At 37.2% G+C, this 26,431-nt stretch overlaps 2 non-coding genes across 2 annotated transcripts; both read left to right on the top strand.

The window, feature by feature from the left end:
• The first annotated feature begins 8,023 nt into the window (after positions 1-8,023).
• Trnas-aga (transfer RNA serine (anticodon AGA)) lies at positions 8,024-8,105 on the top strand. The gene has a single exon. It is a non-coding gene; the product is annotated as a tRNA-Ser (tRNA).
• Positions 8,106-13,852: 5,747 nt separating this feature from the next.
• On the top strand, positions 13,853-13,925 carry Trnar-acg (transfer RNA arginine (anticodon ACG)). Its single transcript has one exon. It is a non-coding gene; the product is annotated as a tRNA-Arg (tRNA).
• Positions 13,926-26,431: the final 12,506 nt, after the last annotated feature.

The raw sequence follows: 26,431 nt of genomic DNA, 5'->3' as shown, positions 1-26,431 counted from the left end.
ATGAATACATTCGTATTCATATTCGTTAAATCACTAGAAAAGTATTAAATTCAACTGACGCGAGGGCCAGCGAAGGTGACACCAAGACCCTAAGGGAAACCATGGTGGAACGATTGAATTTTTCCTTGGACGCCGTGGCCGAATGAGGCGAAGCCAACTTGGTCGGATTCAACACCACCAATACACAGGCGTGTCTTTTCACCGCAAAACGGAGTTTTCACCTTGGCTCCCACTTTCCGAAATGTGTCCCTTCCCGTGACTAACTCTTTAGAGCTTCTTGGTCTAAGTTTAAAATCAAACTTAAACTTCGGGTTGACTATTTAGTCCAGGGCTAACACTACTGCCAAAAAACTTGGTGTCCTATTTAAGGTGAAGCGGAATTTCAGCGGCATTTTCTCTCCCTATACTATGCACAGGTTCGTACGTGCATGGAATACTACTGCCACCTATGGGACGGTTCCACCAAATATCAGCTGGCAGCCGTGGACTTGATAGAGCGCCAGGCTCATAGACTCTTTGGCGGTGACGCATCTACCAAGCCAAAATTACAGAGCCTTGAGCAGCGCCGTAGAGTCGCTAGCCTATCGGAGTTCTATCGGATACATTTCGGGAAGTGCGCACAGGAACTGTACGACCTGATCCCACTTTCCCCTTTTCATCATCGAACATCCAGGCGTGGGGAGCGAATGCACCCGTTCGTGGTAAACGTTCCATTTATTCGCACGAAACGGTTTGCCTCTTCTTTTTTGGTACGGACGGCTAAAGAATGGAATGCGCTCCCGCCATCTGTATTCCCTGATAAATATGACCTCGGTCTCTTTAAAGCAAGAGTGAATAGGCTACTACTGAACCGGTGAGCTCCATCTTAGGCCCTGTCTTGACTTTCCATCAGGTGTAACTAGAGCCAATCGCCGATCAGTTTTAAAAAATAATAGAATAATAGAAATACTATGCAGTCACCTGTAGGTCCCTATTTCGACCCACAAGGTTTATAATATTTGCGTGAAACACGAAATTGCATATCGAGTCGATAACTTTACAGTTCCCTAAAACGGCATTATATTCATATTCATATTCATATTCCTTTATTGATAAAATTACAAATTTTACATGTCAAAAGGTAATACAATATATAATTAGGTCGACATTACTCCCGTCTTTACTCAAAAATACCGTTCTTGACTAATGCCATTTTGTTGCTGCTTTCCAGGGGACAGTAATTCTAATTGCGATTTCGTGCACGTTCGCGTTACCTGACGCGACGTCATGTAGTAATGTTTACTCGGCATCCACCCAAGCGCTGTTTATTTTACTTTGTTAGTTCAGTGTTGACCTTCTACGTGGAGCCAGAGAGTACATAATGTTAAAAGTCGTTAACTGTGACGAATCTAACAACTTCAAAATTTGCCAAGCTACTTAGCCTGCAAGTTACGAACAGAAACAGAAAAATGTGCTCGTAAATTTCGCTCGGTAACTAAAAACATTTCCTTTCAACTGCGTCTGCAGAAAACAGAGCCATTATCATTAGTTTTATGAAAGCTTGGAATATCCAAAATTAAGTATGGGCCGTATGGCGGTTGGTTTTCGTAAAGTACCTAAGTAGTTGTTTGATAACACGGCAATGTAAAGGTTTATGGGTCAGCTAAGCGTAACTATCGGTATCAGCTATCAGCACTATCAGTTTAGTGCGCTCACACCGGCAAGTGCAAACACCTGCCGCACCTGACACGCCAGACCACTATCTTAGAAGCACTACGATATCATATCACTAACGGTTCTAGTTAATCCCTTAATAAACGATTTCATTATGTTTACTTCGTCATATGGTGAAATAATCAATCTTGCTGTATTCATACTTTGAAACGTATAGCTTTCTGTTGCGAATGAATACTGGGCTATAACCGCGAAAATCGAAATTCGTCAATTGCGGGCATTTTTCTCTGTCACTCTAATTACGTCTTAGTGAGAGTAAAAGGGAAAGATCCCCGCAATTTGCGAATTATGATTTTCGCGGTAGGCCCCCTGTCCAATCCGTTATTCTTCGTTTGGGACGACGTTAAAGGACCTTAATTTTCGGGTTCCGTTTTTGCTTTATTGTAACAAACGAATGAATAGAACTCTTAAACCTGCGTAGTACGTCACGCACTCGGTCATTTGTTTTTACAGTTACATTTTGAAAGGGGTGTCTTAATTATTCATCACTTTCATGGTAACCTACATATGTACACTTCCTACGCTCAATTACAAATTGCATAGTTTGCAGCTGTTTTCCTTAGGTATGTTCTATGAAATTATGAAATCCACCAAACCACTGGATAACATTAACTTCAGTTTGCTAAGGCCATGCACAACATAAACGAGAGGCGTAAGGCGCCGCGGTTGTATAAGCACAACAATGCCCGCTGTAAGATGACCGCACGCAACCGCGGCGAACAATAGCCACGCAATTCGTGGACTAAACAATATTAACTTTCTTATGCAATGCGCGATCAAGATAGCATTTTTTATTTATGCAGTGTAGCTTCGAATTAATCACAACGCTAAATGTAAAGTATTACGCATATACATTAAATTACGTAAGTAATCTACTACTTATACTTAGATATGCGTCGGTGTACGTGTCACTAATATAAAATTCCAAAGGATTAGATTTAAGAATGTTGCGTTTATTGTTTTCTCGATACCATCTATGCCTAATGGTGCCAAGTGCGGGCAGGTGGCTCAGTAAAATCATACGAGTAATCGCAAAAAACACTTCAAGTGCGCGTACAATGACACCGATTAACCCACACAGTAAGTATCGCATTTATATATACTGTACAAGTGTATATATAAAGTAACACGACGTGATTTAATTTAAAATATATACTTACGTATTTAAGAATATTGGATATTTGTTTAATTTCCTATGAATACTTCGCATTTCTAACAAATAAGTATATTGCAATACCATACGGTCTTTCAGGCCGCGACATAGTTATATTGCAGCCATGTTAGGTTCCGTCACATTCGCGAAGCATAGGGTCCCAGTTATCATCTCTTAGTACACAGACATTGCCAAATACTTACTGTAGGTATTACTACGATAACGATATGAAGATTTACATTATTTATGCTTTGTACCATTAATAGCCTATTTCCAAACAGCTCTCCGTCACAAGAACGGCAATGAAGGTAATAGCGCTGGGGCACGTCACTCGCCTCTCGTTAACCTTTCACGCTACCAACTTATATATTATTCATACTACAATATGACTTTAGTGGACTAACTTTGCACTTAAGATTGCTTATTTAGTTACAATTTGTGTATTATCTACGTTACAATTATTTTTATCTTTCAATTACTTACGACTTATTTTTATTGCTACTGAAATATGTAATACTAAACTAAATAATAGTTCTATTTCATGTGTGCTTATAACTATGGCGGCAACCGAAGGTAACATTATGTTTTGGAGATTAACCTTTTTTATAGCTACTATGTTTTTTTATATTATGTCTGTTACCTCGGCTAAGATAAAATAAGTAACTTATCCTCAATATTTTTAATGTCATGTAAGTCAATTAATAAAGTTTACAACATTCTCAATTTATTGACTAAAACTTCTTTGTTGCTAATAAGGTCATGTGAAATGATCAAACATCAATTTCAATAGGTATACAAAATCATATACGTTTATACATATAAACTTTTTTAAAACGCACAGGCACTGGTAGTAATTTGGAAAGTGTAATGAATATTTGAAAGTCAGTAAAGTGTCCGTAGCGAGCAACCCGCCCGCTTTAATATTGAACGAGTGTAAAGGGCATCGCGCATATTTCCCTGGAGGCCTGTGTTTACCCAACTTTGCTACGAGCTATGCTAATGCTTTATTTTAGTGCTTTGAGTTAACATTGTGTTGTTGTTATGAAAACGTAACTCAATCGGGGCTTAAGTGTATTCAGCTAAGATCGATTCAATGATTGTTAATAATAAGTGAGTTTACTCATAGGTCGAGTACCTAGCTAAGTTTTATGAAACGTTAAAATGATTATACTACTATACATGATGTCACAAAATGAAATAATAAGGTTCAAAATTAAAAAGAAAAATCTATAGATTTCTGTGAAAAAACCTTGAGGCTTATTCTAATTGTAATAACAGGTTATAAATTAGATCTGGATTTGTTATGGATATTATTTCTGTCAGTGTCAAGAGTGACATTTCTCAAAGCCTTGTCTCTAATAATCTAGGCTACAAAACACAGAATTTAAGATAGCAAACATACTTTAATAGAGTTGTTAGTGTTACCTTATTGCGTATAAACTGAAATAAATGTCATATACTAAGAAAAAAAAATCATATAGTAGTGTTTCTACTTGAAATAAAAACAAATTAAAATATTTTCTGAAAATACCTCTAATACCTCTTATACTTATTGCGTATATTTATGAGCTCAGCATGCACGTTCCGATACAGTTAGGCGCAGCGGAAGTGATGCCCCAGTCACCTCGGCATTGTGTGCAGAACCGCATTATCTTTTATAAATACACCATACCTACTACCAGACCTTTTATTCCTGCTGCTTACCGAGCGCGGACACGTGGTGACGCGAACCAACCTCATGTGATCTTGAAATCCGTATAAATTAAAAAAGAGCACTGAAAAAGCCAATTTCTTCGTTTCTTGCGCCGGGTTCGACGATAAAATATACCAAAATTAAAAATTCAGTACCTAGTTACAAAATATACAGTTCTAGTGTCCAGAAATAAAATAGAGTCAGACCAAGCTAAGTTGGCAACGATTTTATAGGCCAGCCTATGAAAGTGTTAAGTACACGTCACAATTTCATAGATGTTTGACTTGACGTTTAAAATAACACTTGTATTGTCAGGGCTATCAAAATCGCTGCCAACTTATCTTGGCCTGACTTTATTTCAATGCCTTATGCTAATTGCTACAAAGGCAGAAGATAACATTTCTCTGATATTTCGTAGCTTGAAAAATCCATTCCGTTTGCCGCATCCGACGCCTAGGATCGTGAGTAAGCCCTGTACACTAACTAGTTCGCAGTTGCATATCTTCAGATTACGATTTAAAGAAAACCTATTGAGATCGTAAAACGTTTGTATTGAATGTTCGAGAATACATCACAAATAAACTAGATCCTGTCATTCGTTACAACAAAGTAAGTACTTACGCGTTATCGACCAGAGACCTGAAAATAGTGGTCAGTCTGTGGTACCGAGTTGATAAATGTTATGAACAATAGCATAGCTTTTAGTTAGACAACTCCATGGTACCTATAAAGTACCTAGTGTATGTATGTACCTAAAGGTTGGTAGATATAAAACACCGTGTGACGGAAGACCCATTGTTTATTATTAACAATGCCGATAGCGCGGTAAACCTGTTGTGGATCTCTCCATTGTAGACTACAGGGAAAAAGTTTGTATTGTTGTACAAATATAATTATGCACAAACATTTACGTTTATTCTATAGGTATAATTAGTATGTTATACATAATAAAGTTTTTCCCTGCCACACATAAAATCCGTAAGCTATGTTAGAAAACTATTTGATTTGAAATTGATTGCGCAAAAATATGGCAAATACGTAGAATTGTATGCGTTTTCGAATGTTACGGCTGTTACTCAGAGTTAGAATAGGTAGAAAGTTTGTCACTTATAAAACCATGTTTCTAAGGAAGGTGTACAGAGTAGGTACCTCAAACCGCCGCCGAAAAAGTGCATGGCGACATTGGCGACTTTATCAATGATTTCATTCATAATTTCTCCATGCAATTTCGCAGCACACTGTACCTATTGCATTTGATTTGAAGATATTTCAACATCCACAACGATATTTTACCTTTAGGATCTACCAGGGTCCATTTGTGAGATCTTTTAAACCTTTCATTTACTTTTTATGCATTCCTTAAATGTATGAATATGCATTATAGAGCTTATTACTTGGAAGCATAAACGCCGTCCGTCGTTTCAAACGGAACTATAAAACGGATAAACGGATTAACTGGCGAGAATTTATACTCAGACTCGTCCGCCGTGACACTCATGCTCATACTTTTTACTTAAAACACCTTATACGTGAATGTAACGTTAATCCAGTTAAAGCTGACCTGTAGAATTCATAAAACTATGCGTAAATTATTTAGTCTTATAGTGGAACGCCTGTAATGACGCGTGCGGCACATTTGTGAAGCCCACGACAGCAAATGAAATGTAAATTACCTCACAATGCTCCGAAATCCGAATATAGAGCGCTTAGTTCATACGACGTGTGAGGGACACAGCACAGAGCACTAGGTATTCTTACATTTTCGTCAACATTAATTTGCATAGAATACTGCACCTGTCTTATACACATGTAAACTTATGCGCAGGTATATGCTGTGCTAATATAATATATATTCGTCTTGGTTTTGAAATTACTACTTGCATAATTTATTTACTTGATGTTACAGAGATAATGCAGTCATAATTATTATTATCAAATTAGAATATACACGTCCTCTGCTGAACAATAGGCAAAGAATTCAAGAGAAAGGAAAATATATTACAGTAGGTAACATTATTTTCACCACTCCAGCTCGTAAATACTCTCTTTATTCCCCAAAAACAGATGAGAAAGTTACATTTTATCCAAGAGTGGCAAGTTTTTTCATATTAGCTGGTAGAATTAATTGACTTTTGAGTGATGACACTGGTGACTTTGAGTGATAAAAAATTCATTGCAGTTGATATTTTCTTCGCAATAATGTGGTAAAAAATTTATATGTTTTACTAGGTAGCATAGTTTGTATAAACCTCGTGGCTTAAAACCCACGCAACTTTCAAGATTCCACTTTTCGAACCACTCGCTTGGTTCGTGGTTGAATTTTCAAGTTGTAGAATAAACAACTATTACATCATTCGAAGCGCAATTCGATGACAGAGTGCAATATATACTTGTGTAGTAAGGAAAATACAAAAATGGCAATTTAAATTTAAACCCCTGCGTCCCCATATTAACCTACTCACTAATCTCGGCCACGTCATTAGGTACTGCAGAAGTACCTAATGACGTCTAAACATAGCAACCACACTCCCAAATGTGTACCTACTAAGTAGATATATTTAATTTATGAATCACCAAATGTAATATTGTATCAATTTAATTAATGACAGCCCCGTCTCAATTCTTGTCATAGTTATTCACCCATTCAAATAATCCGTAGATTATCTTTTTAATTATCTATATCTACAATTGGGTAAGTAGTATTATGCGCAATAAAATATACATATATCTATCTACGCATATACAGGTTGAGCAGGACTAAGCTACACAATCACTCAATCAGTAAACGATAATGGATCGTTCACCATCATATTTAAGTTAAACAATCACGCTATTTTCTGTTATTGAACTTTTTAGAAAGGATAAAATTAATTTTCTACAATCATGGCCACCCTACAAAAATAAAATCTCTTTAATCGATGGCAGCACATTAATTATGAAGAAAATAAAATGTCACATTTGAGTAAGATATGATTTTTGAAAAGTAATCAGACTGGTGACATTGAATTTGTTAGTAGTTACGGATAAAACAAAGAGTGTCACCATAAATGTTGTAAATAAATTAGAACTTAACGCTAACCTCACAGATACTGGAAGCCAAGCCATATCCGCGTTGTCACGACCGAAGATTAAATTAGATTAGCAGTTACCTAAACATGTTTACCTCCGTTGTCATGTTCATAATCATAAAACCGCGCTTCACACAAAACGAGGATTTCATGCGCCATTAAATTTGTTTTATAGCAAAATAATATTTACTAGGTCAATAAAATATGAAGTTGAAATTGTACGCATGAGGCAGTCAAACTTTAATTTAAATAGATTTTACTATAGTATTATTTACATAGGTAATTATTTTTGTTGGTTGCTGTCATTAAATCTTTTGTCTTTATTAAAAATAATAAGCATAACACATGATTACACTAAGTATGACGTAAATAATATTTTCAGCATGCTCGTCATCAGCAGTCGTGGCCGAGCGGTTAAGGCGTCTGACTAGAAATCAGATTCCCTCTGGGAGCGTAGGTTCGAATCCTACCGACTGCGAACTTTTTGCTTTTATTTCAGAAATGTACTTTTTTTTTTCAATTGTATTCATATAACCTTAAATTTTTATTGTAAAATTTTTAGTTATTCTTTATAGTCCTAAACTATAATCTGATAGGATCAAAGAGTTGATGTTGATATAGAGGCCTACGCGTCCAGCGAACTTTTTATCAGGTAGGTACATTTGTTTTTATAAATCTCTGTTCAAAGAGCATCTTAATAAGTTACGCAGGTCTCGATCTGTTTCGTGGTGCAACATAAACAACGTATTGATCGCGGAGATGGCCGCCACAGACAGGGCAGGGTCTCATTAAGGAGTGCACGTGCGTCGCCTACGGCTGAGGTCGCCGACGACTAACGAGTATTCGCCAATCATGTTCTATAAATGGACAATTCACGTTCATAAATTGCGACATCAAAAGAAGTTTGCATTCGTCACGACTCTTACTTATTATGTATTTTTTAGTGGGACAGATTCACAGAAATGTGTAACGTACAATAAATAGGATTTTGTGTCTGAATGTTTCAAGGAGCAAGCTTGCTGGTTGTGAATATAAGTAGATAGTATAGTCAACGTAGTTAACGACATGACTACATTTTTGAATGTTATTGTATTATATTTACGTTGCGTATCCTTTACGTATGTAAGCAAACGGGGACATAAAGAACAAATTATCACATTAAATTTGCTTAACCCCACTATCATAATGGGATTAAACGCAAAGACAACACACTATCAGTGTATAAAAACACAATGTCGGCTTGAAATGAAACACTAAACCGCATTAGCCTCGGCCAACTGGCACCCCTGTAACTTCTCGCCGGATTACGACTCTGTACCAGGGATTTAAGGTTTCAATGCTTTCGTGCCGCCCCCTGCTTTTCTTTGGACTCTCAAACCCCTACTACGAGATTTCATTCGAAGCAATCTAACTGAATGGTTCTTAAACCAACTTATTTAAACACTAAACACCTACGTTTTTATTCAGGCATATATTTGCATAAAACAAAGCGTAGATTGAAAACTAAAGCCCGAAGGGAATTTTTTCCGTTAAGTATGGTTACAATACCCAGCATATTTGTGTGTAATAAAACCTTTTCTTATTACTAAATATCTATTTAAATTAAATACGTTCGACCTGCCATTTCCATTACAAAACATTTCGTCCAAGTTATACGGAAATGTTCGATTAAGTTTAATATCGTGACTAATTTAATTTTATGTGGACGTAACGAGCATACTCTGGTTAAAGATGTCGAAGAATGTGGCTTCTTAATGTGGTGCACTAAAATTCTTACTTACTGATATGCGTTACTGAGATATCTCGATGTAATCTTGATCGCAGTCACTAGCCGTGGTAGAGGGAGGAGGAGCTCGGTTGTTACGGATATTCATGACTTTTACCGGCCACTTCGCCATAGGCTGACCAGTATACATCTGAGCTTTGATTACGTATAATTGTTCAAAATCTGAAGATCTGGTTATGCCTCAGGGTTGAGCTGCCATGCAGTCACGATAACACATCGTGAATCGTTCAGGCTTCGGAGTCAAGCGAGGGGACCAGACGGAGGGAGCGAAGCGAGCCGAGACCTCTAATGTACAAATATTGCGGACGAAATGAATATATTCGCCCCTCAGCTCGACAAGTGCACGTTTTGATTAAGTCACCCGATATGAATGGATGGACGGCGTAATGGGAAAAGACTGTTCGGTGATGAAACGATATTTTTATGGGATTTTCTTGCGATATTACTTTTATGTTGGAACATACTTTCTTTTTTTATTGCCAACGAATACTGTTGCTCAATTACCAGTGTATTATACATGTTTAGTACATGCAGGTGTCCTTCAGCATAAAGCGCAAGTTTTATATCAAGGGAATCTGAAATATTACCCTTTTCCTAAATACGTATCTGTTGTACTTTGGAAAAATATTAAAAATAGACAATGACGACAACCTTTGGTTCCTTCGGCTATTCGTTTTAGTATATGCTGAAAAGTTAATGTATTAAATACAAATAAAACAATACAGTTTAACGCTAATTGAGAAGCATACTACACAAACCAGGACTTACAAAAATGTTGTCAAACTTGAGGTAAACGCACTGGTCAGCGTTACACAGTCAAACACAACATTTGTTCAGCTGCCATAAGTTCAAAGCAAAAACAGTTGTTCCTAAATGGCTAAAACAACGTTTGCACGCAAATGTAGCCAGTTGTGCCGGTTGGAACCAATCCCGCATCATGTCCCTAGTGTCCCAATCTAATACTCCATATGGCGTTACACATTGTGCAAGCTACATAACCATTTACAGATGAACTCTGCGATGCTCCGACGCCCCTCGGCAAGCTCTCCTCAAAGTTTACAAAAGGGAGGGGAGGAATGTCAAAATATAATGGATTAATATTCATAGTACTAAGGGCGGAAACACTGAAGCAACGACATATGCATGCATTAGGGATGATGAGTCCAACATCACCAACTTAATAAATACGGGCGCTAAATTAGAACGCTCCATTTATTGGACACGGTATCATATCTAATGCTAATGAGTCTTATTATACAGCGTTCGAATAACAAACACGATCTTTCCCTGTCAACAAATTTCTCGTATGACGAGTATCATGTTGTAAGAATTCCGCCATTCCGGCGCCAGTGAGCTGACACCGGCGCGGTAATGCGAGGCTTTACGTATGACCTGCTCGAGCAGGCCACCTACTATATGCTTCCTTATTGCGAGTCCATGCGAGCCCGATACCTAGGTATTTGTCTCAATACCGCTACACCAATAAACGAAACTATAACAGTTATAGTATAACTAGATTCGCAAGCAATATCGTGTAGGTCATTGACATCGGGAGGTGCCTATTACAATTATTATTTATGATGAAATAATTAAATATATACCTGTTAACACACGATTCAGTAATACTGTAAAGTTATTAATTACCTATTTCAATTAATTTTACTTTAAAATAATAACTATGATTCGGGGGAAAACAAGACCTATTTATAATGTGCTGAAATATGAAAAGAAATAATGTTGTTAACTCAAGCTGAAAGGTGAAGGGAAAAGGAATCTTTACTTCGATTGATTTTGGTTATATTGTTGACAAATAATGGTTCAATTACGGCATTAATATATCATATAATATAAATATATTGAAGATAAGATAGACCTACTTAAATAAATAGTACTTACTATTGAACTTTTGCTCCTCGTTAGTCTGATAAAAAAGCTAATACTGACCGTTGTATTTATTAAATAAAGAAAAACAAATTATTTTTGTCATTGCAGATATAGGTACATACCAAGAGGTTGTAGTTACTGTAGAACGGAACTAGTATGCCCATAAAGGTTGTTTGGCTTGAGTCATGTTTGTGGTTCCCACAGGCGGCCCACGCATCTCGCACCTATTTGCCTCTTCTAAAAAACTGTAGCTTGAACTTCTTTTTTATGTTTACCTCTAACTTACGGGGTAGTTAAGGAACTGACATAACACGAGTCGGGCTTATTATTGAATAGGTAGTTAAGGTAGGCGATGTAATGTATTTAAGTGTTATGAAAGACGACCGGTAGATAAAACTAATTATAATTACTCCACTACTCGGGGTCTATTTCTCGGATGGTGTTAGACAAATGTTACTAGATTACTAAAATCGTATGAGTTTCTATGACGACACACTAATAATGTCAGTCTAGTACCTTTCGAGAAATGGACTCCTGCTAATATCTACCTAGGTACTGAATTAATTCCAAGTTATTAGGGTTCTACGAAAACAAACGAAACCGTTTTCAAATCTTCTGCCGAATTGGGCAACTTAAAAAACTCAATAACATACATGTACATAGTTAAATATTAATGATTCTTTACGAGTAACCCAGTCATTATTTGTGGTTTTTTGAGCCTCTTAGAAACACTCGAGCGCCCGCCTTAAGTAAGTCACGTCCAAGAGCTCGGAGCTGTTCGCACTTCGCACATTTCACAAGCCACTCGAGTACATTCCTAGAGAAAGCGTGTTATATCTGTAACCTTGTTGACAACTTGACAGCTAACTTGAGAATTTCTCATAACTTTAGAAAATAGACAAAAAACGTAACACTTCTGAAGCAACTGAAAGCGAAAATTCCTCCTGTCAGCATCTCATAAGTGGCGGGTTATTCTTGATTAAGAATCATAAAACGATATTTTTACAAAGGAAGTACGACCAGCCGACACCGCCGCAGCGCAGGCGACGACGCGTTGATGGTCTAGGACCTTGTCACACTCGTTCATGCCGCTAATGACCTGCGTGAAAAGTTTTATAGTATGAAAAATAGCTCGACGCCGCTACTCCCGCTAACATGACAAGGGAAATCGTAAAAAATGAAATATTGCTGTAAGTGGAAATGCCGGGAAATATTTATTTAGAATGTTTTTTTGACTGGGACAAAATTAAGTAGGTATGGCATCAGATTATAAATAAGAAACGGGGCATCCTGTATGCTTAAAAATTCTACAATAGAATAGTATTTATGTTATAAGTAGTTATTAATTTATTAATGACAAAAAAATTACATAAATACCAAGTTTTAATATATTCTTCAAAAGAAATCATTTTCTAGTACTCGAATGTGATAAAACAAACAGACGACGCAGAGATTCACAACGTGAAAGATGATAATTATCCGGTGATTGTAGTCACAAAGTAAAAGCATAAAATAACCATATTTATTCGTTTTAAATGGTGCCTATTAAACTTTACAGACTTTACGGTTAACGCATCTCTGGTTCTAGTGTTCAATTCCTGTCTATAAAATTCCATTCCATTTCAATATCTCTATCGAATTTTTAATATTTTAAAGCATTTACAGAGATTTTTTTTTTTGATGGATCGACATCATATTCATATTTTATTAATAAAGCTAATTAGGTTAGGTACTTACACGTTACAAGAATACATAAAATAAAATTACATTTCACTAAATGTAAACGATCGATTCAATCAATTATACTTAAAAACAAATCAAAGCATACCTAATATAATTTCATTAATATATTTCTAAAAGCCAAACCGAAAGCCAGGTACTTCCACATCTATTATTATATTGTACTAGTATAAAATACAACAACAATCTCACTTTCCTCACAAACTGTATTGAATTCTTCGAACCTAATGATGAAAAGTTTCTATAATTCCAAATACGAAGTCCAGTGGCGCCACTCGGTTGGCGGGCGTCGCGCGCACTAACGAGGCCACGCGCCCGCACGCGACCTCTGTGTCCACTAATTAGTACCGCGCTCACGTGGCGCTAATCAAACCTTTGTATCCATCCACATGCACGCCTACATGGAACTATTGAAACTTACATCTTCATTAAGGATAATTCAATCCGTGGTACACTAATGGAACTAAATAACGCCATAATAAAATTAACTATTAGAAAATTATACTGAACCTAAATAAAATTGTTTACTTGTTTAGTCTACAATAACTAATAATAGACTCAAATAGTTACAAATAAGTAAGACAAAATAAAGTAAGTAAATAAGTAGGACATACTGTACTGAAGGGTATTTTTAATGAAACAGAGATAATGTGTATATATAAGCTTAAATACCATATCATTAGTATCATTACTATTATATTTTTTTAATATTCTAATTACCTGCACATTATTATTATTACTACTAAACAAAAAAAAAATCTCCGCAAAGACTTGTACAGAGCACACAGTCGATAATTTCGACTCTTCGCTCAACTGGCCCTGTGGCGCAACGGATAACGCGTCTGACTACGGATCAGAAGATTCCAGGTTCGAATCCTGGCAGGGTCGCGATTATTTTTTGTTTCTCATTTGAATTTAATACCACTAAATTTTTTATTTTACTATGTGAAAAGCCCAAAAAACCTAATCAATTTTATTTTTAACTTATCATAATTTTATCGGGTCTATCGTGGATCTGTCATGGTGAAATGTCAATTATGATTTAATATGTATAACACTGTACTCAAACCATACAAGGAAGTATTTGAAGCCTATTTCCTGCATAGAAAATTTAATAATTTACGGGAACAAAACTTGACCAAACTGATAAAAACATAATAAATGTTCTATTTGTCCTACAACCTCGTAATTTTGATTTGTTCTTGTACTTTTATTATATGTAATTAATTAGTCTAGTATTTATTTAAGTACGTACTTATAGTATTTTTCAAACAGCATGGGTAAGGTGACAGATGTTATATCCATAAAATTTATAACCATAGTCTCGCAAAATAGCAAAATAGTACTGAGATGATATATGTCGCCCTACCCATGCTGTTTGAAAAATAGTTAAATTATAGTATAATAGTTAAATCACATAAGTACTTACTTAATGGATGATGCAGTAATAAAAACTTTAAATCTTGTCTATATTTAAATCTTGTCGATATTTAACAAAAGTAGGTAATTTACAATTAAATCAGCATGTATTTATTATATTTTCACCACACCAATTAATTTTGCAATGAAAGAAAAAATGGTTGATGATTGAAAGCCAAGACGTTGTGTCACAATTTGACGTTAAACACAAAATAAGGTTTTGGCTTTCAATCATCAATCATCAAATAGACACATACTTTACTTACATGTTTTATTTATGTAAAGCAACCGCTTTACAGGCCTAGGTGTGTAAGGCTGTATGAAATTCCTTTACTTACATATCATCTTCACTCCTCGCACCGGATACGTAATATTTCCGGACCTAATTTGAAGTAAGTCATGTTAACATTTCATTGCAAAGTTTTCAGTAGAGATTTTTACGAACGATACCTATGAATTTAATGACGTTAAATTCACTTAAAATCATAAAATACGCACTTAAGTCAACATGTAATGTATGAAACTAATAAATACTTATATGAAAAGTTAAATAGGCAACACAGGTAGGCAAAACACAATAAGGGTGTCATTGTCATTGCTGACCGAGCCCATGGAGGAAACATTCAGGTTACCCAGTTCTAGCACGATCTTCGGTTAAGCATAGTTGTTACGGATTCAAGGTTACAATTATACTAGTCTTTTTGAGTATTCCACCCGCCTGTGTTTTGTGAGCTGTGGAAATACACGACTGACTTATTGATCGCGGAGGCTCGAGCGACGACCCGACGCGACGCCCACACCCAACTCTCCACATTTGCTCTCTTTAATCACTGCAGCTGGCTTTCTTACGATTTATTACAATTACAATCATCGGCAACCGTGACTCGGCTGAACTGACAGTTGCATCATAATATAAACAATGCAATTAACGACAAGTTCTAATTTACTTATTTTTAGCCCCCGGTCACCCAATCGTATTTTAATATTTAATTGATACAATTACAAAATATGTAGCTTTAAATTTCAAACACACTAATCCCTTTTGGAGTTTTAGAGTAGCATAAGAAGGACATATTGCGTAAGTACGTATTACGTATACATCGATACGACCCAGTTTTACTTATCAAATTCAAATGACTGAATATAAATGAGTTTTTTGTGAAAATACTCAGAAACGAATGCGCTAATACTTGGAACGGTATCGGTTTCCTCCTTGCGAGTGTTATGTCTACGTCGACATAGCATAACTCGCATTATTGTGTTATCAGCTAACGAAAGCCATAAAAAAACAATGAACTGTTCAGTGTTCACCTACCTACCTCTCGAACAATCTCACGCTCTTTTAAACGTTAGTATCCTATGACATTTACCGCTGCAGCAACTGTTAAGAGGCTGCCAAAGCAACAAAAACTAGTCATAAAGGTTTATCTCTTCAAGTGAAGTGTCAAAACATTTAGGGAATCCTTCTATCAGGACGATGAAGTGGTACTTGCAGATAGATGGCATGTTTTTTGTAAGAGGTAAAAAATATGTCACACATATGTTTCATGCTTGTTTTAAGATAAATATATTATGCTTAAAAAACAGCAACTATCAATGATTTATGCAATGAGTTTTAATATTAAAAACCATTAGATACAATCTGGTCAGATTGGGGTCTGTTTCTTAAGTATCTGGGCACATTAAATACCATCAACAACCAACACTAATACGTTAGGATATTAAGGAACGAAATCCCTATGTTCAATATGTGCAATAGGTAAACATATTCAATTTTTAGGTTCATGCAACGCTAAATATTACACAAAAATACGTACAGCGGGAGTCTAAAATGCCGTAAATGAGCTAAATCTCTCCTCATTTTCAAAAATCAGCTGAAACTATACTTTCTATCTCTACCTTAATTTGCCATTTTATATATTGTATATCTGTTAAAAATATATTGTATTATATAACTTATTTATTAAAAAGTAATTAAATGTCGGGCACAATAAAAATAAACTAACTTATCTATTAAATAAAACTAAAAACTAATACTAAATAAAATTAAAATATGTCTAAAAAATTTGGCCCCTTTGGCATGGTGCCGAGGATGCTGGCAGCATTTCCCCGCTGTATAGCGATGCTAATACGTTGTGCGAGAAAGCTGCCAGCTCTTCGGTCACCTGTGAAGTCGACCAGCCTTTTAGATAGTTCTTTAAAAAGTTGTAGAGCATTAGCATTGTATTATATTATATTGTATATTTATTAGTGTATTAGGTATTGTTTTAATACTTATATAATATATGTGTTTGTGTTTAAGAGTCTCCATATTTAGCTCCTTGCACTACCTGTTGACGTTTATATGATGAGTTCTAAATTTCCTGCTACCTAAAGGTTGTCTGAAAGAGATCGCTTTTTTGCGATAAGACCGCCTAGCGCCTGTTGTTACCTGGTTCTACTTTCCTTTAAAAATTATTTGTAGTTTTACGTGTATGTATAATGTATAATTGTTGGTGCAATAAAGAATATTTACTTACTTACTCCATGATGTGTACCTACCAAATTACGGACTTGCCGGACTTGACACACGTTATCCTGCATGGGGCTATTTATAGCCGATATCGCGGGTCAAGAGCGAGCCTTCCGCCGATAACGTTATCGCTCGCCGGTTATCGCCTAAATCGCGGGCGCAGCATCCACATCCCGCGTTATTTACGGCACCGCGACAAAAACTGCCTTATCGCGACCATAAATGGGTTTTTGTGTTAATGTTTATTGACTAGTCCTCACGTCTCTGTCTATGGAATGTTCGTGCGAACTTAGTAGGTTAGTAATGTTAGTATACTTAACAAAATATAGATAAATGCTAATTGTGTACCTAATGATAACGGGATACGAGCCCCAATGCAGAAGAGTTCGTCAAGTCATAGATTATTAAGTATATGAATCTTATATCAACTCGTTTTATTTCTAGAAAGGCATTAGCAGCAAACGATTTCTACAATATTATACTTACTCCATAAATACAAACAAATAAATTTGGAACCCATTGTCATTTAATATGTCCAAGGGTACAGATATAAGTACATACTCCAAGTATTTTTTCATTATTATAAGTAATTTAGAGCAACATGGGCCGCGGAAAACCAGTCACAGAAGAAGTCAGGAAAATTATAATTTCCAGTAGTGAGAGTGGAAAATCTACCAACCAAATCGCCAGAGATTTATTACTGCCAAGATCTACTGTCCAGTCAATCATCCAGCATCGCAAGAAACACGGCACAATTTCATGTTTGAAGAAGTCTGGTCGACCGCGTATGACGAGTGCAGCTGAAAACGGAGTTTTAAAGAAAATTATCAAACAAAACCGCCGTGCTCGTGCGGGGGAACTTACCGTAAAATGGCGTGATATGATCCAGAAAGACGTTTCAGTGGATACCTGCAAAAGGGTTCTCAAAAGAATGGGATATGATTTTTACACGGCCAAGGAAAAACCTTTACTAACGGAGTTACAGAAAAAGAAGAGGCTGAAATTCGCTCGCGAGCACTCAAACTGGACTACTGAGCAATGGCGTCAAATAATATGGAGTGATGACGAAGTAACTGTCGGTGACGAACGAAAAAAAATCGTTCGAAATAAAGACGAAGCATTCATCAAGGACTGCATTAAGAGAAAAGTGAAGTTTCCTGGGTCTGTGATGATATGGGGTTGCATGTCGGCACAAGGGGTAGGAAGCCTGCATTTTGTAGAAGGGACTGTTAATGCAGTGAAATACCAGGACATTTTGAAAACCAGTTTAATTTCATCTATTCCAAGCTTGAAATATGAAAATGTCTACACTTTTCAACAAGACGGGGCATCTTGCCATACTGCGAAGACCACGAAGACTTGGCTCGAGTCTAAAGGAATCCCCACTATGGAGTGGCCGTCGAATAGTCCAGATTTGTAACCGATTGAAAGATTGTAGTGGAAAATGAAAAAAAGATTACGCAAGTTTCCATCGAGGTCCAAAAGTGATTTAAAAGAGAAAATCGTCGCTGTCTGGGAGTCTATAACCCCAGAAGAGTGCGAAGAGTTGGTAGCGACGATGCCATTGAGGATCAAGGCTGTTCTTAAGAGTAAAGGCGAGACAACTAAGTGGTAGGCGAACTATTTTGCGTACTCAAGATCGATAGCCGAACTATTATGCGTTGTAGTTAATACATGAATTTTTTTTTGTTGTATTATAGCGGTATTGAACCTTTAAGTCTAAGGAGAGACTTTGCCTCCTTATGTGTGTTCTACCGCTTGTACAATGGGCTGTGCTCTGAAGAATTGTTTGAAATGATGCCCACGGCTACTTTCTATCACCGCACCGCCCGCCGTCGGCAGGGTGTTCATCCTCACACCCTAGAACCTAAATGGTCTTCCTCCCGCGCACGCTCCGGTTGTGGAATGAGCTACCTGCCGAGGTTTTCCCGAGGGTCTACAGTATGAGGTTCTTCAAAAAAGGAGTGTACAGATTTTTAAAGGGTCGGCAACGCGCATGTAACACCTCTGGAGTTGCAGGCGTCCATAGGCTACGGTGACTGCTTACCATCAGGCGGGCCGTATGCTTGCTTGCCACCGTCGTGGTATAAAAAAAAAAAAAATATATATATAGGAAATAAAGTTGATTAATTTTACAACACTTTTTTTTAATTCTTGCTCCTATGCTACTAAAATTACTTACTAGATTTGACTTTGAAAAAAAGTTACTTTCAATTTTAAATAGTAGCCGAACTCTTCTGCATTGGGGCTCGTAATGGGTCTAAGATGCGAAGATGATGTAATAGGATTTAAAACTGTCATATGTGTTACAATCTTACAATCTTATGAAAGTTGAAAATACAATCTATGTAAAACGTCGTGTTCCTACATATATCCCAATATTTCTCAAAACTCGGTTTGATTGATAGTTCGAGCGATAACACGGTACTCACGGTAGATAAAGAAATTCCGATTTTCGATGACCGCGTGGTTCTCACTGTTCTCAGAGGTCTCAGAGGTTGGTTCATGTGTACTTTTTCCACATGTATATTCTCCGTCACGCGTTTTTACAGCAAGTTTACCTTAAGATGATGTGGATGTGAATATTTGTGTTATCCGCTTCGCAAACATCCCGTCTGGTCAAATATTGGCCGTGCCCGTGCCGTGTGCGATGTGCGCCTGCGGCCGGCCGCCGGACATCGCGGAGGAGCGCTAAACGCCGCTTACAAATTTACAATGACCTCATCCAACACACTACAATCATGAAATAGTCAAATTATGCTTTTAATGGTTTTTCTAGTAAATACTAATAGCAAATTAGTATTCTCTTTCTCTTCACTACGAAAAAAAGAAAAATTTGTTTTGGAATGTACAAGTTGAGCTATTTTAAATGATACCCCACTTTAAATTCACTAGACTTTAAAATTTTGCCTCTTCTTCATATTGGGGATTCTCCATAGTTAATAAAAAAAAATACTTTTAATGTGTTAGCGTTCTTCATAATTATTCCAAATTTCAAATCGATAGCTTAAGTGGTTCTCGATATATTTAGCGTTGTGACAGACAGACGGACGGACAGAGTCGCACTATAAGGGTTCCTTTTGTACCTTTTTGGTACGGAACCCTAAAACCAGGTAAAAACCTAAAATCCATCCATGTCCATCAGACATTTATTTACTGGGAGCCTATATATGTCAAATTATACAAATTATTAAGTAACATGTGGGTAACTCAGCTATCGTGTAGCAAAATTTAAGAGTTCCATCATACAACAGTTAGTCACATGATACCCACATCACTTTTCGTAACTTTCTCAGTTTAAATCGGCCCTTGACGTTTTTAGCGTATTGTATTTGTGTAATATGACAGTGACCACTTATTTAAACATATAAGTAAGTAATGTTTTCGTGATGACTGAGAATAATTTTCTTTTTAAATTATGATTTCGAGGTTACACGAAATAAATCAACCAGATATATGTGTGCCTAAATTAAGATTAAATGTAAGTAGGCACTTACCTGATTACAAGTTCTCATGAGCAAAGCTCCTATCAATGCCATCCATTTACATGTAATTGCCATTAGTACCTAATCGCGGCCCGAGAGAGTTAATGGAAGATCGCGATACTTAACCTTTAAAGTTAAGCTCCTCAAAAGAAACTCTTCAATTCAATATGAGTCGGAGCACAAATACTTGTATGTACTTAGATTAGACGTAAAAGAGATAATCACGTCAATCGTGGAATGGGCTGTATTCCAATTTCTTACAAAGTACACGTGAGCATTTGACTCCATCGGTACTTGGGAATAAAATTACTAACCACCATACGTAATGGGAGTTGCCATAATACTGGTTAGCCTTAAGCGAGTGTTCGCTAAGCGCCACAAACGCCATATTATTGTGCTGCATCGCCGCGCGCGCAGCCGCGGGCTTCGCTTTCAAGTGCTGCGAAGCGTGCGCTATTTGATTACCATTCATTTAGACTTCACCCCATGGTTGTTCTGCAAGTTACAAAATAAAAAGTCATGTTGTTACAAACATGATAAGTGATCATTGTGATCAATGTGACAGGAGACGAAGTTACCGTGAGGCTACAGCCGATTCGTCAAATCTACGTGTACGAGCAGGTGCCATGTCAAACTGCTTGACCGTTTGCCTGGGACTTCGCTCTCATCATAATAATAGTCAGCCACATCACCTTCGGCCACTGCTCCTCTATTCAAATTATTATTTGATTGTACGCAAGATAATAATCTTGCAATGTCTACCTAGTATATTACTAGACAAGATTTTCATTAGGTACAGTAAGCTCCAAATAGACGGTGACCATAATATATTTTCCTTTTCATTAAAAGCTCCATACTTTTGTTATTCATTAGGATTGCGCCTCGCTCTGCCCGCCCAATTAAGCTCGCCGCCCGAGGGATGAAACCCTATCACCGCCCTAAGAAGAGCTCTCTCTCTATGCACATTATTATACACAACTTATGACCATAATATTAGAACACACGGGTCTCGATATTATGGTCAGATATGCCTAAAGCCGTGAAAACTCGGTACATAAATTCGAATATCTTTACAGTGACTGGTTTTACGACCGTGTCTCATTCTGAGATTGAATCGGACGCCATACGCTGTTACAATCATAAGAAAATAGCAATACTTTAAGTTACCTACGTAGGCTAGGCGTAGCGTAAGCAGTGCCGGATTAAGATATTTTGATGCCCTAAGCATTTCTAGACCGTGGTGCCCCCTCATCAAGATTACATGGAATTTTCTTGATGAATTAACTGACGTTTATTGCCGCATTACTGCTGAGAATAGAATTTTTAATCCGTCACATCATTTTATCACGGAAATTGACAATGCTGCAGCAGCAGTACTGTTGCAATAGTAGTTAATGCTCCTGCAGTCGCGATATTCTTATGTATCACCTTAATATGTACCTATGAAGGCAATAAATGACTGAATACTGCTGAAATGACTGAATGGACTGAATAGCTGGCCTAAACGAAATGACCGAAATTACGAGTACCTATATCTATCACTGTGTGCTTTACTATGCGATTAAAACCTGCTTTGGTTCACAAGGTACCTACTCGGAACATGACTTATACACCTGCCTAAGAGTAACCCGAAAGCTTTGAACAGTGTATTTTGATTATAATTAGAGCAGACTTTGGAATAAAAAAATGGTCAAGTGTAAGCAAATCCAAAGACCGTGCTTCGCAAAAGGCCGGAGGTAGAGCCAAGCCAACCAATGTCTAATTGTAAGCGAAGACGTGTAGGACGTAGGCCATGCTCCGCACAGGGTTTTGCAACCTTTAGAGCTTTCCTGCTAAGCTTATTCATGTGAGGCTAAGCTCTGACAAGATGGCCACAAGAGTCTTAAATAGCAAATTATTGATTAAGAAAACGGGACTTAATCGCGTAAGATTTCAAATTACCTCTGACCCGACTTTTCAAGGATGTCGTTGTCCCTATAGTCTCGGAGAAGACTGAGTAAAGTCAACATCATCATCTTGATGTTGAAGGTAATTTTAGAACTTAACTGAACGCGATTAATTCCCGTTTTCTTAAATAATACTGTGTCACAAATAATGTATCAAATTAGATTTTTTCGAAGAATTAATTCCCATCAAGCTGGAATTTGTTTGAATACCTTAATTTGTTCCTATAAATGCGTGTAATCCGAGTTTGCTCCATCCCAAGAGGTGTGCATAATTTTTTCCTCTTTTTTAGTTTTTTGCTTACTAAAAACTAGTGCCTACGCTAAATCTTGGGATTAGTTGTCAAGCGGACCCCAGGCTCCCCTGAGCCGTGGCAAAATGCCGGGACAACGCAAGGAAGTAGATTTAGTTTTTTGCTTGTAGATCGAAAACGGTACGTCCGACGGGAAGTTACTTAGTTCTAATCATGATCCGAAAGTTACCTGAATGTATATTCATAGTCAGAATTGTTAAAAATTGGCCGCCGTTTTTAATTTCCTTATTTTTGGTAAAATCATGTTAATAATCTGAAAACGCCTTCTGCAGTGTCATCAGTGTCTGATCCACCAAACCTATGGTAGGGCCATTGTAATTAATGGTAGGTTCCTTCTATATGGAGTGGTTTGGCAATCCAAGGAAAAAAATATCTCCTAAGGATCTCTGAGCAATAACAACAAGTCGTTCTTGAACACATTTTTGAAATCAAAATGTACGCACACCTCCTGGGATGGAGCAAACTCGGATTACACGCATTTAGGACCAAATGAAAGTATTAAAACGATTTCCAGCTTGCTGGGAATTCATTCCTCAAAACGCTATGTTTATCTAATTTGATTGGCCTAAGTCGTGAAAGTTTAAATCAGTGTTTTTAAAGGCAAAGTCTAAGGTTTAGCTTTTCATGAGATTGACACGGAGCGTTCGATTGGCGCGTGCAAATGACGCCAAAGGTCGGGCTGGAAGAAAGCAAAGCTTGGAATTGACCAATGGCGAGGTGGGAATGGCTGGACATCCGGAGCTTTATCATACAATACAACCAGTGGCGAAGTGTGAGCAAAGCAGAAGGCCCAGCTGCGAGAGAGGAAAGCTTGGATTTGGACCCATGGGCAAGTGAAAATAAGGCAGAAGATCGACATTTGCAAAAAGTAGAAGGCCTACTAGCCTAGCGTCGCATAAGACCTAACGCCGAACTGCAAAATAGTGGCTTCAAAATCAACATATCACGGTTCTCCTACTACTCTGCCTTTGGCTTAACTCGAAAGCACGAATTAAGATGCGGGTTTTTGGAATTCGCGGGGCCCTTTATTTTGACAATTAGATCGTAGGATCGCGGCTCTGCAGCAACTCTGCCTAGCTGACAAATCTGGCGCGCAAGAGAGCAGAGATCGCTACAATATCGGTAATCTACGTCGAAAAAATCGGCTGGGCATGGTAAGATTTTTTGGCCATGAGCTTTGGGGGCCTCCGCGTAAGGTCAAAGCAAGGGCCTACGTTGGAGACGTGCTTATGTGTCCTCACTCTCTTACTTTTACGACCCTTCGTTATTAGATGGGTACTTGCACACGTATCATAAAGTTTTGTATACATACTCCACTACACTACGATGCTGATGCAGCCTGCACGTTTTTTTTTCCTCCGATTTTGGTGCCCCCCCCTAGACGTGGTGCCCTAAGCAAGTGCTTATTTTGCTTAAGGGTTAATCCGGCACTGAGCGTAAGACATCGTCGAACAATATGAGTCGTGAACTGCCGTAGGTTAAAATTGCATGGCATTCCGAGTTAAGGTAGGTGGGTCACGAACCTACTTGCTATAAATTTAGTCCATATTATACGAAATCATGCTTGTCTCAAATACAATATATAGCTAGTAGGTACTTCTACTTAATATCCCAAATTGGATTTGTTCTACTTCAGAGTTTGACTTTGATTTAAGTTCAAACAAAAACCGTCCTATATATAGTCAGCATCAATAGAAGCGGATAAAACAACGCGCCAAGTGTATCTACCACCGTGTAATACTTTTCAAAATAGAGGTAAATATCTGCAGTTCGCGTTTAAAAGTATCTTTAACAGACTATAATTCTTCTACATATAGAGACATATATTATCTCTTTTGTCCAGTTATGGTAGATACTTTTGACAGTTTTGACGTGTAATCTGATCCGCTACTTTCGATGCCGACTGATCTAATGTAATATTGAATTTTGATCATCCTCGTAATTGTAATTTTTTAACCAATATTGACAGTGTATGATTAGTACCAATAAATAAATCTATCTATCTAATAATGTTACTTATATTGTAGCCACATTTTAATAAATTTACCATGTGTAAAAAGATTATTAAGTATGGTTTAAGTTATGATGAACTTCATGAAGTGTCTTCAATTTTCTATTACATTTAATATTACTCAAGAACAAGAAAATACCCAACCTAGATCTAGGTATCCGTTTACATATATCTCAAGATATGGACTTTTATCGAATTCTGGTCGCACTTTCGGATATATCTAAAAATTAAACAAAAAATAGTGGCCTCGCAATATCTTCTGCACGAAAAGCACAGATTATAGGCCTGTTGAAATACAAACTAGCAACTTGGGTCCCAAATGTCCCAATGGTCGGCGCGAAGCAAACCAATAATGCATTTCATGTCATAAATATTATATAGATACAGAATGTATGTCGTGGTCGTGTGTCGTGTCGTTAGAGTCGTGTAAACACCCCCGGGCCGAGCCATTAGTGGCGCGTGGCGCCGTATCGGACACGTGCCCGTCGTGTCTTTGGGAAAATACATTATACAAATGCACTGTGAAGCGATCACGCAGATAAAGATATAGTAGTAGGTATGTTTGTAATGTAGTCTAGCAGAAGAAAAAAATAAATCAGGACGGTGTCATAACTGTGTACTGTGTGTGAGTACAGCCAGAGCCAGGTCACTACCAAGGTGGAATTTTTATTTCGACCGCATTGTTTTTATAGCACGATGGTGGCAAATAATCATAAATATAAAGCAAAAATATAATCCAATATTGCTACTACATATTACTACTACAAGCTATTGCAACTTTAGGATTCGCCGTAAACAAGACATATCGCGAACATGATATACATGTCGTTGAGGTTTGAGGTGTTCCATTCTGGTCTCCATCAGTAGTTCCACTTCACCAAATGTAACTTTTTAGGGTTCCGTAGCCAAACAGGCAAAATTGGAACCCTTATAGTTTCCTCATGTCCCTCTTTCTGTCTGTCCGTATATGTCAAAGCCGTTTTACTCGGAAACTATAGGATATATTTTAAGAAAGTTCAGAACAAAGATGTATTTTGTAAACTAAGTAGCAGTTTAGAAGTAAAAATGTATATAAATATATTTTCAAGGCGGGGAAAAATATTCAAATAAAATCAAGATGTGGCACATCATTACATCCTCGTGGATTCCATGAACAATCATGAAGATAATCTTAATTCTATATTAATAAAAAAAACATTAATAAAGAAATGGTCGTGGTTGAGTAGGGTGAGTAAGATTGCCAGAGCTCAACGAGGGTGCGGAGTGTTAGGATCGGCAACGCGCATTTAACTTCTCTGGAGTTGCAGGCGTCCATAGGCTACCTACCAAAACAGACACCACCACACAACACACAAGACTGCTTACCACCGGGCGGGCTGTATGCTTGTTTGCCACCGACTTAGTATTAAAAAAAAGTCGGCTAATGAAAAAAAATTAACCGTATTAAGAAGGTTATTCAATAAATGAAAAGGAAAAGGAGGAGGTCCTCCTTTTGAATTTATGAAAAAACTAAACGATACGCGCCTTATGTAACTAGTTTGGTTTGTAAAATTATAAAGACAAAGAACTAAAACTATTTTGTTTCATATTTGCATAATTTACATATTCATTGTTCTATATAAAATGCTGATTGTACAAACCCATTTACTTATACAACAATTCAGCGGAAATTCACACGCACTTCCGGCCCGGCGCGTGGTAGCACTTCCG

This window comes from Cydia pomonella, chromosome 12 (assembly GCF_033807575.1).
Source record: "Cydia pomonella isolate Wapato2018A chromosome 12, ilCydPomo1, whole genome shotgun sequence".
Lineage (NCBI taxonomy): Eukaryota > Metazoa > Arthropoda > Insecta > Lepidoptera > Tortricidae > Cydia > Cydia pomonella.
Note: the sequence above shows the minus strand (reverse complement) of the source record. Positions and strands in the feature narration are given on the sequence as shown.